Raw genomic sequence first — 16,849 nt, forward strand, 5'->3', positions numbered from 1 at the left:
CTGTACTATTTTTATGAGGCTTTTGTTTAGTTTACTGGGGGGAAAAATCCTTGAAAAGAGCATTGGGAAAAACCATGGGAAACCTATAATTGCCTGAACATCCAAGTTTTCTAAGATGCTGGTGGCAGCTGGTTGAGCAGTCTTTTCCTCTCCTGTGTAGAGAGAAATGCTGCCAACAATTTCTTGCTAGCAGAGGGATTGATCTGGATGCTTTCCTTGTAGAAGAGACTGCTTTGGTGGCAGAAGCGAGAAAGGGAACACCAGCTTGTCTGTCAATAAAGTCTGTATCCCAGGCTTGATCCAGCTTCTTCCTTGACTCTATTAAACAAATATCCTAGTTATTGAATCCCCATTCTACAACACATTAGACTGTGCAATAAGGGAAAAATGTGACTGGGAGGAAATCTTTGCCAATGGAAAATTTACAATCTGGTGCAAGTTAGAACTGTGCCAACTTCTGGAGATGGACACTAAGAAAGAATGTTTAACACCAACCTAGCCCAAAATTTCTTTTTTTAAAACCTGAGGGTGTCTTTTCATTGTGCACCTTCTCTTTGTTTCAGACAATGGTAAAATCACTCTATATTGTGAGAAAGATATTTTTCTCTTCATCTTACAGGTCAGAAAATTAAAACACAAAGTCAACAAATGCTGCAGTTAAAATATTAGCCAAATATTAAAATATTTTACCACAGAGTACAATTCATCAAATTATATCATGTGGTCACATTGCAATTATAAATGGAGAAAATCCATTATGAAATTTGAAATGGGAGTAGACTGTTCACCTCTTAAACTCCAGAGTGACAAAAAATACGTGGGGAGAAAGGGATAAGGCAAGGAGCGAAGGGTGAAGAAGAATGTAAGTAAAAGCTAAGTAAAAAGAGAATGAGAATAAGTAGAAAGAGCAAAGGAAGGAATAAAAAGAAATACAGAAACAGAGGTAATGATGCTTTTCCGTGTTAAAGACAAATGTACCTTCTCAGTCAATATTTTTCAGTTTCTTCCCCAGCCAGTGAAAAAAAGATCATCACTCGCTACGACATTGTGAAAGGGTAACTAAAAGTTAGATAGTTAATAATGTTAAAAATCATCCCCAGAGATCAAAACAAGCAAGAGAAATAAAATGAAACTCAAGTAAAAGTGGAACAAAGAGAAAAACCAGAGTGTGCTATTATTAACACAAGAGCTTTGAAACAAATGCAGACTAATATTTAGAAGTTGCGAATGAAGAGAGCTATTTTTGTCATGTGCATATGTGATATGAATATAGGTATATAAGGAGATAATAATTTCCCTACCTTATCTCTATTACATGATGTGGAAAAATGTGGTAGAAAAATGTAGAACTTGGGATTAGAAACCATCGCCTGAACCTACTCACCAACTTTTATCCAATTGTCTGGGAAAACAATTTATTGTATATGAACTTTTATTAACAGGATGCTCAACGTCAAGAAAAACTATTATCAGATCAAAGATATCCCACCAAGTGGGTGAAAATGTTTGCACATCACACATCTGGAAATGGGCTAATATCCAAGATCTACGAAGGACACATATAACTAAACAAAAAGAAAGCAAATGACCCACTCATAAAATGGGCAGAAGAGGTAAACAGGCATTTCTCCAAAGAAAATATGCAGATGGCCAGTGGGCACATTTATGCACAGGGAGATGCAAATCAAAACCACAAGGAGGCTTCACCTCATACCTGTGAGAATGGCCTTTATCAAAAAGACTAGAAACAGCATAAGTTGGTGAAGAGACACAGAGAAAGTAACCTTCCTACATTGTTGGTAGGAATATAGACTGGTTCAGCATCTATGAAAAACAGTATGGAGGTTTCTTAAATATTAAAAATAGACCTATCATGATCCCGTGATTGCACCCCTTGGTGACTCCACTGAGGAATGTAAAACGATTAATTTGAAGTGATATCCTGTGTTCATTGCAGCGCTATTTACAATAGCACCTAAATGCAAATGGAAGATGAGTAGTTTAAGACTATATGGAGATCTATCTATTTATCTATCTCTATGTATATACAGATATAGATATATATATAGAGAGAGAGAGACAAAGACAAAGAGACAGAGAGAGAGAGACAAAGAAGTATTCCATTGTGTTTATGTGTGTGTGCATATATACACACAATGGAATACTACTAAACTATTAAAAATGATGAAACCTCACCATTTACAACATGGTTGGAACTGGAAGGGATTATGTTAAGCAAATAAGTCAGAAAGGGAAAGATAAACACCGGATGATTTCACTCATCTGTAGAATATAGATAAAGGTAGCACAAGGGGGTAAGACGCAGCCTGTGAAAAGATCTGCAGCCACTGCACAATGAGTTCAATCCTCAGCCAGGGAGCTACACACATGGTGCAGCAGACCTCTCCTTACTCATCTGCTGCTCCCCTTAGCAGTGTACTTCAGTCAATCTGCCTGTTCTGTTCCTCACTCTGTCTCTGGTGAATCTGCTCACCCCCCACACCTCTGGCCTGTACCCTAGTTCTTGTATACATAAATAAATCTTTAAAAAAAAAAGAATATAGATAAAACAAAAGGACATACAAAAAAAAAAAAAAACCCTAGAAATTTGACTGTAGAATTCATACTGCTGAATGGGTAGGGTAGATATAGGGAGCGAGACGAGGAAGGGGCCCAGTATACTATGGTGGAGGACTATGGGTGCCTTAGTGTTAGGTGTGGTTTAGTAACATACATCTGAAGAGGTATGATCTATATCTCTGTGGAATGTGAACTATAGTGTTGTAAACCAATGTTATCTGAAAAAAAGGAGAAAATAAAATAAGTGCATATATATAGAGATTCTGAATTCTGAAGCAATTCACATTCTGTATTCTGAAGCAGTGTAAGAATACTCACAAGTATTAGTGTAGCTATTTACACAGTTCTTTGCAAGTGTTAAAATATTCTTCCAAATAATAAGCACTCTGTATCTTGGGAAGATGCCCAATATCACCACCACCCGTGATTATGAAAACAGCTCCTTTGTCTGGTATGAAGGCAAAGCAGGAAGAAATTTACTTGAAATTGGAAGTACTTAAAACAACACAAAAGAGGTAAATTTCAAAAATATAAACCTTGCTGACAAAAGTGTGGTCCTCCAACAGCAGCATTAGCATATCCTGGAATCTTGTTAGAAGAGCAAAATCTCAGCCCCACCCCAGACATACAGATTCACAATCACATTTTACCAAAATCTCAAGTGAGTCCCGCACATACTGACATTGAGAAGGCCTGTTTTAAAGACTTTTGCACATTAATGAATCAGGCAACAAGCTTCCCTCTGGACTTCTTTAAGAAAAGGCATGAGATAAGGAAGGAAACAAATGTTTACAGGTCACCTGCTGTAACAGGGGTGTCCCCAGGAAAGGGAGTGGTTCCAGGTTCCCTGCCCCACCCAAGGGAGGGTGGAGCTGAGCAGGGAGAGAAGAAGCTGCACAGGAGACTGGGGAGGAAGGAAGCAGGATGGAGCCAGAAGAAGACCTGGAGGAGGCACATGGACCTGAGAGACACGTGAAGAAACTGCGCTTGCCTTTTGGTCGTGGACTGGGTGACACAGATGTGGGTGAGACCCGTGGGGAAGTGACAATGGCAGTTTTTGTTTTGATTTTGCTCTTTTCCTTCTGGGCTTGTCTGGTTGTTTCTGACCCTTTTCTGTGGGTCCCCACTGGAAGGTGCTTTAGACTTGGGGCAGGCTTTGGGTCCTTGCTCTGGGCCAATCCCGCTTGGGTGGACTTTTACCCACGAGGGGACGGGTAACTTTGGATGCTTGATTTAGAAACTAGATTCTTTGCCTTTTCTGTATTGTTCACTAATTGTATTAAAGTTCCTTCCCACTAAAGTCTCATTTGTTTTGTGTTGATGCGGCAGATGGCAGAACCTATTTAGAGCAGGCAGGTTTGGGGGGATTTGGGGTGCCCCTCTCCCTGCCCTGTAACCAAACTCTGTTTTGTTATGTGTTTTACTTTAATCCTCCCAGCAATTTTGCAAACTCTGCCTTGTTAACATTCTTTTTATAGATGCTCAGAGAAGATAAATAATGTAGACACCTAACAGTGAGCAAGTGGCAAAGATTTTGGGTGCCAAAATGTTACAGGACAGGTCCAATGTGAAATGGGTTGGCCCAAGAGTGGGTCCTCACCCACGCTCTTAAAAGGGACTGTAACGAGTTTATTTACAGAAAGGTGTAATGAAGAAAAGAATAACCCAGGGAGAAAGAGAGAGAAATTGCTGGTTGCATCCTACCAGTTCCGCTGAGCTGGGCCCCCAATAAGCACACTGAAGTTTAGCGAAAAACCAACAACTCCCAAGGCCCATATGCTTCTTGTTATATAACAAGCCTGTCTGCTTAGCGCCACCCTCAGATCCCAGCAACCCTCCCTTCGCTGGTGATGACACTATGGGATTTCTAGTCCTTGGTGTCTTGGACCTCTTTGGTTGGGGATGAGGGTGGGGTCCATAAAACCTGTGTTTGTGGAGTTCATTCAGGGCTTCCTTTCCCCCCTAAAAGCTTCAGTTTTACCTTATGATTCTAATTCAAAACCACTTTTTGCGGGAAGACTGTAGCAGTCTTATAAAGCTCCAGTTTAGTAAACTTCTTCTCACGTCTCCAAAACTCTCTTCTTAGCACCTTCTTTGGAGATAAATTTACTTGTTTTTCTGAAGTCATGGAACACCACTTGCATAACACCAGACATTGAATTTAAACAGGTATGGATTCAAAATCCCAGCTCTCTTTACTTGCATGCAACACTGGATATTAGTACCTGATGTTCATTTACCTAAGCAGGAATAACACCAACACACCAGGGCTGCTACCAGGATTTAATATCACATACATAAAGCACTTGTTACAGTCCCTGTTCTAAAACAACTGCTCCACAAATGCTGAATGTTACTCTAATTCCATTATTTATTTTTAAACAGTCTACGTAATATAAATAACACTTTCAAAATAGTCTTAGCCAAACTATTGCTTACTCTTATGTTCTTATAATTCATTACTACTTGTCAAATGCACTTAGATATTTCAAAAGAATCAAAACCATGATTGTCCCCTGCTCACTTCCATTGCAAATTGAACTATCAGTATCATGCCAATCATTACATCTTCTTCTTATTAATTTTATTCCCACTGGACTATGACTTCTTTAATGCTAGAGAATGCAGATTATTCATCTTTTGAACTCCCCCAGTCCTTAGCACAGTACAATGCACATTGAACATATTAAATGATTTTCATGATATTTAGCTAGACATACTTTGAACTCTACTCACACCTTAGTAAGATCAAAGAAAGATCATTTTTAGTTGTCCCAGAGAGAAATGTCATATTTACTTTAAATATTGAATTCAATAATAACTTTACAATTACTCTATTTGGGAAAGTATTCAATTCAGAGTCTATATTTGTTATTAAAATACTGCCATAGTGGGCCTCCCCGGTGGCGCAGCGGTTGAGCGCTGGGTTGCGAAGCTGCCCGCAGCCTCTGCAGCACCAATTTGATCCCCGGCTGCTCCCCAGCCACCGGAGGAGGGTCCCACATGGCGCGCAGACCTCTCCTGCCGCCCGCTGCTCCCCTCAGCAGTGTGCTTCGGTCCTTCTGCCTGCTCTGCTCCCCGCTCTGGCTCTGGTGAATTCTCTCACCCTCCCGCGCTTCTGACTGTACCCTGTGCTTGTATAAATAAATAAATAAAATAAATAAAAATATAAATCAAAATGCTGCCATAGTTATAAAATTCTTTCTTTCAAAAACAAGAAAGAAAATTTGCACAGATGAAATAATACTAGTTTGTCAGACATTGATAAATAAAAGATCCACTATGAATATGGCCCTCTGGTATGGAGAATAATAGATTGTGACACATAAGGAGTTACCATTACATTAACAGAAATACCAACTCTCGTCCAACAGTCCTATTCCATGATCACTGATTAGGATTATACCTCTTCTTGCCATTCGTTGATTAATAATGTTATGGAAAATTTCAAATGCATTAGTTTGACAATCTCTGAGTAGAGTTTTAGTTATAACCTGGTAAGTTATAATCAAGCAGTACTGGGCATTTGCTCAAAAACTATGATTTATCTTTTTCTTTTCTTTTTTTTTTTTCTTTTTTTTTTTTTTTTTTTTTTTTAATTATGGTGGGAGTGCAAACTGGTCCAACCACTATGGAAAGCTGTCTGGAGGTTCCTCAGTCTACTAAAAATGGAGCTACCGTACAACCCAGAAATTCTACTCCTAGGGATCTACAAAGGACACAAAAACATTGATTCAAAAGAACACCTGTACCCCTATGTTTATTGCAGCACTATTTACAATAGTTAAAACCTGGAAACAACCCAGATGCCCAAAAATAGATGACTGGATCAAGAAGATGTTGTATATATGCATAATGGAATATTATTCAGTGATCAAAGGTGATTTATCTTTATCTTTCCAGCTTATTTCGCTGAGCATGATCCCTTCCAGCTCCATCCATGTTGCTGCAAACTGCATGTGTTTATATTTTTTGACTGCTGAGTGATATTCCATTGTGTATATGTACCACATCTTGATTGAGTCATCTATTTTGGGGCATTCGGGTTGTTTCCATAGCTTAGCTATTGTAAATAGTGCTGCTATAAACATAGGGGTACAGGTGCCCTTTTGAATTAATGTTTCTGTGTCCTTTGGATAAATACCTAGGAGATGGAAATGCATGCATTGTGAAAAAAATGAAAAATGATGTAAAAGTATATATAAAATGAAAAAAAAAAAACATGATTTAGCTTAGTCTTATATTTCACACAGAAGTGGTAACATGAAAGGTGGACAAGTTTGGCATAGCTTGTTGTGAAATGGAAATAAAGAGTTTTGGGTTACAGTGTTCAGAGGACATTTTTGAACTACAATCCTCCATACTTAAGGGCTTGTGTTTTCTAAGAGGTACGGATCATAAACATTCATTGTCATTGCAAGGACACTGCCTTAGAGTTTGAATCTCAGCTGAATACCCATTAATTGAGGTTTAAAAATTAATTAACAATATTAACCCCATCTTGCAATCTGTGAAACTCAAATGACTAACTTTCAGAGAAGAGAGGAAGCAGGATGTGTTCAGAAAAAGTAGCCATTCTACTTTCTTCTAAAATGAATATTAAGAGTCTAGTTAAAATTTAATACATTATAAAATATCATTTATATACAACATAAGTTCACATTGTGGGGCTTTCTCAGAACATATATACATATTTTCCTTTAAGTAAGTGATATACTTACTTCTTAGATTTAGATTTATAACTTCTTATATAATGCTTGAGATTAGCAGAAGTTTCCTTATGGGTCAAATCCCTCCCAAAACAATCAGGAAAGTAGAACTTGGCAATCTAATAATGATATGTCTAAAATTATAATAAATTTTAATATGATGATAGGATGATGATGATGATGGTGACAATAATGACAGTGATGATTTTGGTGAGGATGATGACAAGCACTGTGGGGATAGTTGTGATCTTGGTGAGGTGATAACCATCATTTATTTAATAACTATTAAATGTGCTTGACTCTGTAGTATATGTTTTATACACATTATCTCTATGTCTTGAAAATGTCTATTAATAAATTATTATTACCTTCTCTGTTCAACTGAAATGGACCTGAGGTAGTTCAAGAAACTTTCCTAAAGTCAAGCAAGTTATATCTTGAAGAGGAATTGGAATTCATATATTCTCTGACTTCACAGTGAGGAGATGTAATAAATTACCACTCTATTCCATTAGAAAATATATAATAAAATTATTCTCTCAAACAATTACTAAAAGAAAATTTAGGGAAAATAAATGCCAGCCTATCTCCAGCATTACTCAGAGAAGATTTCGGTGCCCTGATGTGCTAGCAAAAGAATTCTGGTCACTTCATAAGTCTCTCTCTACATAAACCAGGTAAAGCTGGATTCAGTTTATTTTTCTTTCAGATTATCAAAAATAAACTTGGTTACTGTGACTCAAATATTCATGCACTTAACCATCACTAGATTTACTGACTATTTTTCTTGACCCAATATAGTTGAATGTAGTTTCTAAATTGCTACACCTGTCAGACCTGGACCATATTGAACCCACCCGTCTTTAAGTCCATGTCACAGCAATTGGCTAACCTTTCCCCTGATTTTAATGTTATTTTTATGAAATGACATCTACCACCTTTAAAACCAAATGACTTTTAAATTGTCATTTGAAGGAGATTTTTCATGACACTTGCTATGCGGTAAATTATCCAAAATAAAAACCTAACCACAGAATGTATCCATATTCCCTATCCACTTTCTTATCCATTTTTTTTTTTAATTCCCTCTCTATTTCAGTAGAAGAAAAAGAAATACTTGTCAAACCGCAAACATCATCTAGATAAAAATTAAATAAGTATTTTTTTTAATCACTCCTATATATCAATATTTTTTGGAGAAAACATAATCATGTCTCCTAAAGGTGACTCAGCTTCCAAATGCCAATACCATCTACTTCCTGACAGGCTCCACCAAGCAGCTGCTACCAAAGAGAGATCAGCCTTTAAATGTCTAAGCTGATTGCCTGTCTCTTTGTTCATCTAAATTAAATACCACAGTTTTATGAGAATGGCTCTATCAAGACCCATATGCAGACCTTGGACCAATTACCCGGTGGCAGGCAGCACCTGGATGGCTGCAGAAAGGAGTGACTCAGTGTGTCACACACAGCACCACTTAATAATGGCTTTGAGGAAACTCAAAACAGAGTTCAAATGCAAGAGAATAAATTGGCTAGGTAGGGCTTTAACCTGGTGGAGTTTGATGTTATCTTCTGTGCTTTACTCCTGTCCATTAGTTTAATGAAAGAAAATTAAGTTAGTTATTTAATATATTTTATTTTTAATGAAAGCCATTTCTAATCAAATTAGATAATGGATACAAAGCAGTAAAATGCACAACTCGTAGTATGATTTTAAGACTTGGATTAGGCTTTACTCTGGGATTAGAAAGGTGCTTCTTGATAATCTTCACCAGCACCAAGGACATTTTCGGCAGATGATCCTGGAGTCTGGGTAAGACAAATGCACAAGTTAATGGCTTGTGGACTAATGGACTAATGCACCATACCAGACACCTCTGCAGTAAAAAGAACCAGAGTTATAGCAAGAAAGGTCTGACCTGAGCAAAGTTAATTAGCAGCTCTCTAGCTTTTGCCACTCACTTCTTTGTGTGAACCTCAGATTCCTCTTCTGTGTGATGGGGATGAATGTCTGACTTATATATACAGTTGTAGAAGCAACCATAATCATCCTGATATTTAAGAACTGCTAAGTATATGCTACAATAGTTGCCCTGTTGGTTCCCCAGAACTGACTTTATTCCAAAATTATACAATTTCAGGTAGATGGGATGGGATGAATGATTAAAGTCACAGCTAAATAGGCTCAGAGTCTTCCAGTTTCAACTTTTCAGAAAGTGTCTATAAAATATCATTTACCCCATTTATAAAAATAAATTTACCTGTTTAATGAAGACAATATTTAAGGAAGTTAGGGAGAAAACATTAAAATTAATGTGACTTCCTCATGGTTTTCTTATTTGTAAAGTAACCAAAACTTAAAAATAAATAAATAAATAAAAGCTCACAAGACCTCAAAGGGGCCAAAATACTACATGTGCACTTATAAACTTATACAATTTTTCAGGAAGAAAATTCCTCAGATACTCAAATACTCAGCCCATTTGTTCTTATTGTGGAGACATCATATAAATAATTCCCAGGGCCACGCTGATAGCCTAGGGATTAAATCTCAGAGCTATCACAGCAATGGCCTGCATCTGAACCCTGGCCAGGGAGCTAACCCACATGACGCAGCAGACCTCTCCTGTGTCACCTGCTGCTCCCCTCAGCAGTGTGTTTCAGTCAGTCTGCCTGTTCTGCTCCCCACTCTGTCTCTGGTGAATCCTTTCACCCCCAGCACCTCTGGCTTACACCCCAGTTCTTTGACACAAATAACTAAATAATAAATAAATAAAATCAGTCAACATGCAAGTAGTTAAAAATGGGGTTTTAGCCATTATCAGTATAAAGCTTACTAAAACAACCTGTTTTGTTGTGTATCTATTTTATTCAGAACTTTTCTTCTTTCTAAATGTATTTAAATAGAGAAACAGAAATATATGAGTTTTATTTTCCTCCTTAGCACCTTGCTCATATTAGTTGTTGAGGAAAAATTAAAATATTAGATATTTCACTTATAAAGACTATGCCTTATGTATAGGCAGTAATTTCATTCTTAATATTTTGTTTTTTATAAGGTTTTTTTTTGAAGATTTTATTTATTTATACAAGTACTGGAGACAGTCAGAAGTGCGGGAGGGTGAGAGAATTCACCAGAACCCGAACAGAGAGCAGAACAGGCAGACTGACGCAATACACTGCTGAGGGGAGCAGCACGCGCGGCAGGAGAGGTCTGCGCGCCATGTGGGACCCTTGCCGGTAGCCGGGGATCGAACCGGCACTGCAGAGGCTGCAGGCAGCTTCACAACCCAGCTGCCACCGGGGAGGCCTGATTCTTAATATTTTAATAACAATCATAACTCATTTTGGAGAAATGAACTGAGATTTTGGACATGATCTTCAACCCATATTAAAATATCAATATTGTCTCATTAATTTAGCCATAACAACCTGAAGATCATATATTTTAATGGATCTATTATATAAAATTCAGGATAACAATAAGTTCTTTTATAAAATATTTATATGTATCTATCCCTAGAATGTGAGTTCCATAAAAGTATAATCTCCAGACCAAATCATTTCCTGGCTCTTATAACACATTGGTTGTCATAAAAATGAGCTAATTAATAGGTGAATGAATATATTAGCATAGGAATTAACTATCACATTCCTTTAAATAAAAAATAAGCTCTTTTTCAAAACTAAGTCAGCAGTTTGGGATAAATAAAAATATAGTATTTAAGGAAATAACTATTAAACAAATTCATTTGAGATACCTAACTAGCTATTTCATGTAGATAAATAGATATGTGATGGATGGATGAATGGATGGATGGATGGAAGGATAGATAGAAAGGCAGGTAGAAATTGGAAAAGCAAAGACTTTTGCTCACAATAGACTGCTGTTTGCCAATTGATAAATAAAGTGGAATGTTGGAGTTAGAAAATCAACATTTTTAATCATCAAAGGATGCTAAATCAAAGAGAAAATTCTGACAAATGCAATAATATTTTCATGGTTATATGAAATCTCCTCATAGACTTCTTACTAGTTGTAAGAAAATAAAATACTAATTCTACAGCTGGGGAAATTTGATAACACCTTGATTAAATGATCAAAATTAATGTCATCAGTGAGATGAAGGGCATTTATGTTTCCAGATGTTATTCCCTGTGGAGTAACACTATACATAACCTGAATCTAATCAATGGGAAAATTTATATTAAAAGTGGGGGGGGGAGTTGTATTATTTAAAAATGTAAATGTCAGAAAAGGAAAACCAGAAAGAGTGGAAAAATTCTAGATTAAAGGAAGCTAAAATGCCATGATAGTTAAATTAAATACCCAACTAAACCAAATATTTGATTGAGGGGAAAAAAGCACTATCAAGGATATATTTGGGTCAATTGACAAAGCTGGAAATACAATGTGTTGAATAAAACCATTGTACTAATATAAATGTACTGATGTGATAAATATATTATCGCTAAGAGAATCTTCCTATTCTTAGGAAATACATAATAATGTCATTAGACAAAAAGGTTCATCATTTGTATAATTTATCCTTAAATGATACATAAACTTTGTTGAAATTATAAAAGAGAGCAAAATATTAACCGCAGGGAAACCTGTAAAAAGACTATTGACAGTTGTAATATTTTCTTCCTGAAACTTCTGAGTCTTAACCCTTAGGCACCAGGGAGTCTCTCTTTTGTAAGATTTGAAACCAACTTTTTCAGAGATCAGGCTCATACTATTCCCTGACACTTTGCTGTTTTGCATGGCATGCCTTCCCTCAGAACCACTTTTGAAAATAGGGCAATACGTGGCAGGTGTTCTGCAAGTCCAGGCCCAAGTCCTTCTATGACTTCTAGACTATGGGGCTTGGAAATATGAAAGAGTGAGCCCAGAGTGGTGGAGCAAATGTTGGAGTTCGGGTTAAATTGCTTCGACTTAGGGCCTCTGGCTCCGGTGAATTCTCTTACCCTCCCGTGCTTCTGACTGTACCCAGTGCTTGTATAAATAAATAAATAAATAGATAGATAAATAAATAAATAAATAAATAAATCTTTAAAAAAAATTGCTTTGACTTAAAGTATAGACATTCTATACAAAATTGTTATACATTTTTTGACTGCAGCTTGAAAAATAAGACACACTGGTTCTTTCCGGAAAATATCAAGAACAGATTGTTCAATAGGGTAAGCAGGGGAGGATTTTTGTTTTGTTTGTTTTTCTTTTTTTTTTTTCCTTAAATTTGGGAATACCAAATAGAATTATGGTAAGTCACTCAGGCATGAAACGAATGACTGAACTAAAATGACTTCAATTAAAAGAGTAACATAACCCTGTGTTCCTGCTGAGCAATAGTCTATTATAAGAATTGCCCTGCATTTAGTGGTTAGCATTCAGACCCTCAGTTAAGATGACACAGATGAAATTGCTCAAGAATTAGATCTCATAATAATCGTCTACTATTTCTGTCTAATATCGAGTGTCTGAGAAGGAAAGCACCAAAAATACGACCACTTCCTAACTTTACAACAAAAAAGACCAGAATTTAGTGAAACTGGTAGTTGCATTAGAACAAGTAGGCGATCTTCTGGCTCTAACTGCATAGGTCTGTCTACTGTGTCACTCAAACTAGATGGTGAGGTTAATGACAATCCTAACACTATGTGGAGCCACAGACACAGACGGGGAGACTACCTACCTTGCCATTTTTAGTTGTTTTGAAAAAGTATTATGAAAGCTACATTTAGATAATATTATAGATGACTTGCTTTTTCTCTAGCATTTGATATTCAGTGCATGTTTGTTGAATGAAGTGTCAAGTGAATGCAGTGTTATCTCACAAGCACCTCCGACATACATATTGTATATTAGGGATGGTAATAGATGCGACATGATTAATAAAACATAGTCCCATTCAAGGGTTTCACAGTATACTTGTGAGATCACGCAAGTTAGCAGACAAATGCAATGTTACAGGAAAGGACAATGCTGAAGAGCTGACCTGGTTATGTCATAAACCTTTAAAGTGGAAGATAAAAAGAATCAGATCTACATATACTGAAGCCCCACCAGAATCCAGTTTGAGTGGCAGAATGATTACAGCTATGAATTTCTGACTATCAGGTGAGCATTGAGGGGAAAAAATTTGAAACAGTAGGGTTATCACATGCCCCTGTACATTATGAATCAGGTAATTCCTGAAAAAAAAAATGTATTGCCATTATCGGTCACTATAGAAAAAGCTCAATTCTCCAATAGAAAATGTGTACTCAGAAGGAAAGTGTGATGGACTGACGTGTGACTTCCCCCATATTCTGTCCATTGAGTTTGTCTTTCTGTCCGTACTCCTATCTGGGTAATACCAAATAAATACGCGTATGTATAATTGCATAGGTTGAATCCCTTATGCCTAGTGCTTCAGAATTGGATTATATTGCAGATTAGACCTTTAAAGCAGGAGACAAGGTAAAATGAGGAGTGGGCTCCAATTGGAGTGGGCTCCAATTCAACAGGACTGGTACCTTTGGAAGAAGAGGGAGCAGGACACAAACTAAAGGATGACCTTATAAGGACACGGTGAGAGGTAGCTGTCTGGAAACCAAGAAAAGAGATTCAGAGGGAAACAAACTTGCCGGGACCCTGATCTTACACTTCTAACTTCCAAAACTATAAGAAAATTCATTTCTGTTGTTTATGTCACCCAGGGTGTGATATTTTGTTTTGACAGAAAGTTTTGGATTAAGATGAAGAAAATCACCTTCTCCTTAGGACAGGTAGTTAACCTACACTCTGAAATACTGATATTGAGTGTAGTTATAGGAAAAGGTATGTAGATGGGCCCAGTCCCTAGAGGAAGATCAGAAGGTGGGCTAAATCTGTGAAGTGAAGGAGCCACGAGACAAGCCTGCCTTGGGGAGAGGCCATGCTCTTCTCGACATTTGCTTTCCTGTCATTGTCAGGTCTTCAGTAAAATATTCTTAAATTATAAACTTTGGCTCTTTGGGATGCCCTGAATCCTTTAACTGTAGCAAGGAAGGAAGAAAAACACTAGGAAAAGTCCATAGTGAGACATCTCTGTGCTCACAGGGGTTTCATTCTTTTTTGTTATTATTATTTTAAAAGAACAGGTTTATTAGGAAAAAGAGAAAGAAAAAGAGAGTCACCTGTACAGTCACAGGCAGGCAGGAGAGCTGCTGCTTAAAGAAGCAGCCTGTTAAGTGACACCTGAATGAACACAGCTGGGCAGTTTTGGGAATAGAGCTGCCTGAATTTTCATTGTTAGGAAGGAGTAAAAGATTGAGAGGGTACAGAGCCACAGCAGCAAATCTGAGTACTCATGGGAAGCATGTGGGCCAGGGTGCACCTATTGGGAATAGCTGGGGAAACTGGAGGATTTTTTTTTTTTTTTAGAAGGCATGAACTATCTTTTCTTAAGATTTATTTATTTTTATTTATTTCTGCATATAAGAACAGAGGTGTATGCCAGAGGTATGGGGTGGGTGAGAGGATCCACCAGAGACAGAGCGGGGAACAGAACAGACAGACTGATGAAATACACTGCTGAGGGGAAATACACTACTGAGGAGAGGTCTGCTGCGACATGTGGGTCACCTCCCTGGCCAGGGATCAAACTCATGCTGCAATGGCTGGTGATAGCTTGATAGTGCTGAGACTTTACTCCTTGCCCCACCAGAGAGGCCCCAAGCAGGGAATACTTTGTAAAGGAAAAGATACAATTTTTAGCAGACTACAAGGTCTTCCTCAAGTTGACTTAAATATAATATTATTTTCTATGACAATTTAATACATTCTTAGGTATGTATTTGACATGAAGAAAATAAGAGATAGTTTTTTGTTTATTTTTTTTAAGAATCTCAAAATAATTAGGTTTAGAAAGACAATTATGGGGTCAGTATTCAAAATCCTACAGGAAAGTCATCTGTGAGAACTTTACTGTCTGGAGATCTGGCTGGAGATTGTGAAGTCTATGAGATCTTCCCTTACATCTTTTTTTTATTTAAAAATTACATTTATTTTTTCTTTTTCTTTCTGGCTTATTTCAAAATACTGGATGGTCTCACTCATAGCAGGAATCTAGAAAACTTAAATAAGGGACCAGGGAAATGAATAACTATAAGAAAGTGAAAATCAAAATCAACAAAAAACTATGAACCAGAGACACTCTATGGGGGGTAGGGGGCGGAAGGGGAGGGATTGGTGTCAAAATAAGGGGGTTGCAATTGTATGGGGAATATAAAAATAAAATTTATTATAAAAAATTAGATTTATTGAGAAATAGTTTATATAAAGTCAAATTCGCAATTGCTACAGCTATTTACCAACACCAAAATCAAGATAAGGAACATTTCCATCATCCAAAAAAATTTCCTTATGCTCCTTTGCTCACCTTTTACCTCCAACCTCTGGAACCCAACAGTCTGATTTCTAGTCCTTACACATCTGGCTTTACCAAATGAATCATGCTTTGAGGATTTACATGTTATAAATGAAATACAATATGTGACATATTGTAAAAGTACAATATGTAATCTTGTACCTATGCCTTCTTTCACTCACCCTAACACCTTTGAGAAAATCCACATTGTTGCATTTACTAGAAGATTTTAATTTTTATTGCTGAAATGTGTTTATTTATCTATATTCTGTAATTTACCTGTCTACCCATGGATGGACACTGGGTTTCTATTTTTCATTACTATGAATGTAGCATGCGGGAAACATTTGTATAGAAGTCTTTGTATGGACTCATGTTTTCATTCCTTTTAAGTAACTATAAGAGTGGGCTTTCTGGATCATATGGTAATTATATGGCCAACTCCATAAAAATCCATCAAACAATTTTCTAAAGTAGCTTTGCTATTTTGCATTCCCCTGAGCAATGAATAGAAGTTTCAATGCTTCTACATTTTTGGCAATCATGTTTTATAATTTGAAACTCCTTACCTGCGTTTTCAAATTATTTGCCTCAAATTCTTTTTGAAAACAGGCACGGTGTGTCTCAGGTCAACGTTTGGATATAATGTCACTTTCAAATGGGACAAAGCTTTTACTATATTTTTTTTGTTGCTGGGTTTTTTTTTTTTTATTTTAATAGCTGAGCTGCAAAGTGATCTTCCTCAAGGTCACTCAGTAGAAAAAGAGAAATTCTCAATCTAGTGCTCATGTCATAAAGCCAAAGTGTTTCCTCTAAGAAAAGTTCCTAGTGTTAAGACCCTGCTGTGGCGACCATTTTATTATAATTGGTTGGTCTCTCTAACATATCAATTACTGACATTTCTGTTATCACCTAGTCCCAAAATTAAATTCAATATGATGCTTTCAGAAGTGTTTTGCCAGTTCAGATTCTGAAATCACTTCTCTTTGCTGTGGAGTCTTATCCTCTGCAAAAGTCTATGGTAATACACTACTTGCCTTGCAATGTTGTTGTTAAAAACTAGAAATAATTGATGCAAATTATCTAGCATGGTTTCAATACTTAAAAATAATCCTTAAATACCAGAAAAAAGGAAAAACAAATATTCCTAACTTCCCTGATG

General features: G+C 36.9%; 1 long non-coding RNA gene across 1 annotated transcript in view; it reads right to left on the bottom strand.

Annotated features, from left to right (window-relative positions):
• Positions 1 to 8,996: 8,996 nt before the first annotated feature.
• LOC119254707 (uncharacterized) overlaps positions 8,997 to 16,849 on the bottom strand; it is an 847,730-nt gene continuing 839,877 nt past the window's right edge. Inside the window, exon 6 of the long non-coding RNA XR_008553383.1 lies at positions 8,997 to 9,100. This is a non-coding gene — a long non-coding RNA (uncharacterized LOC119254707). The remainder of the gene's footprint in view (positions 9,101 to 16,849) is intronic.

Source organism: Talpa occidentalis, unplaced genomic scaffold, assembly GCF_014898055.3.
Source record: "Talpa occidentalis isolate TD23 unplaced genomic scaffold, MPIMG_talOcc4v2.1 talOcc4.3, whole genome shotgun sequence".
Classification (NCBI taxonomy): domain Eukaryota; kingdom Metazoa; phylum Chordata; class Mammalia; order Eulipotyphla; family Talpidae; genus Talpa; species Talpa occidentalis.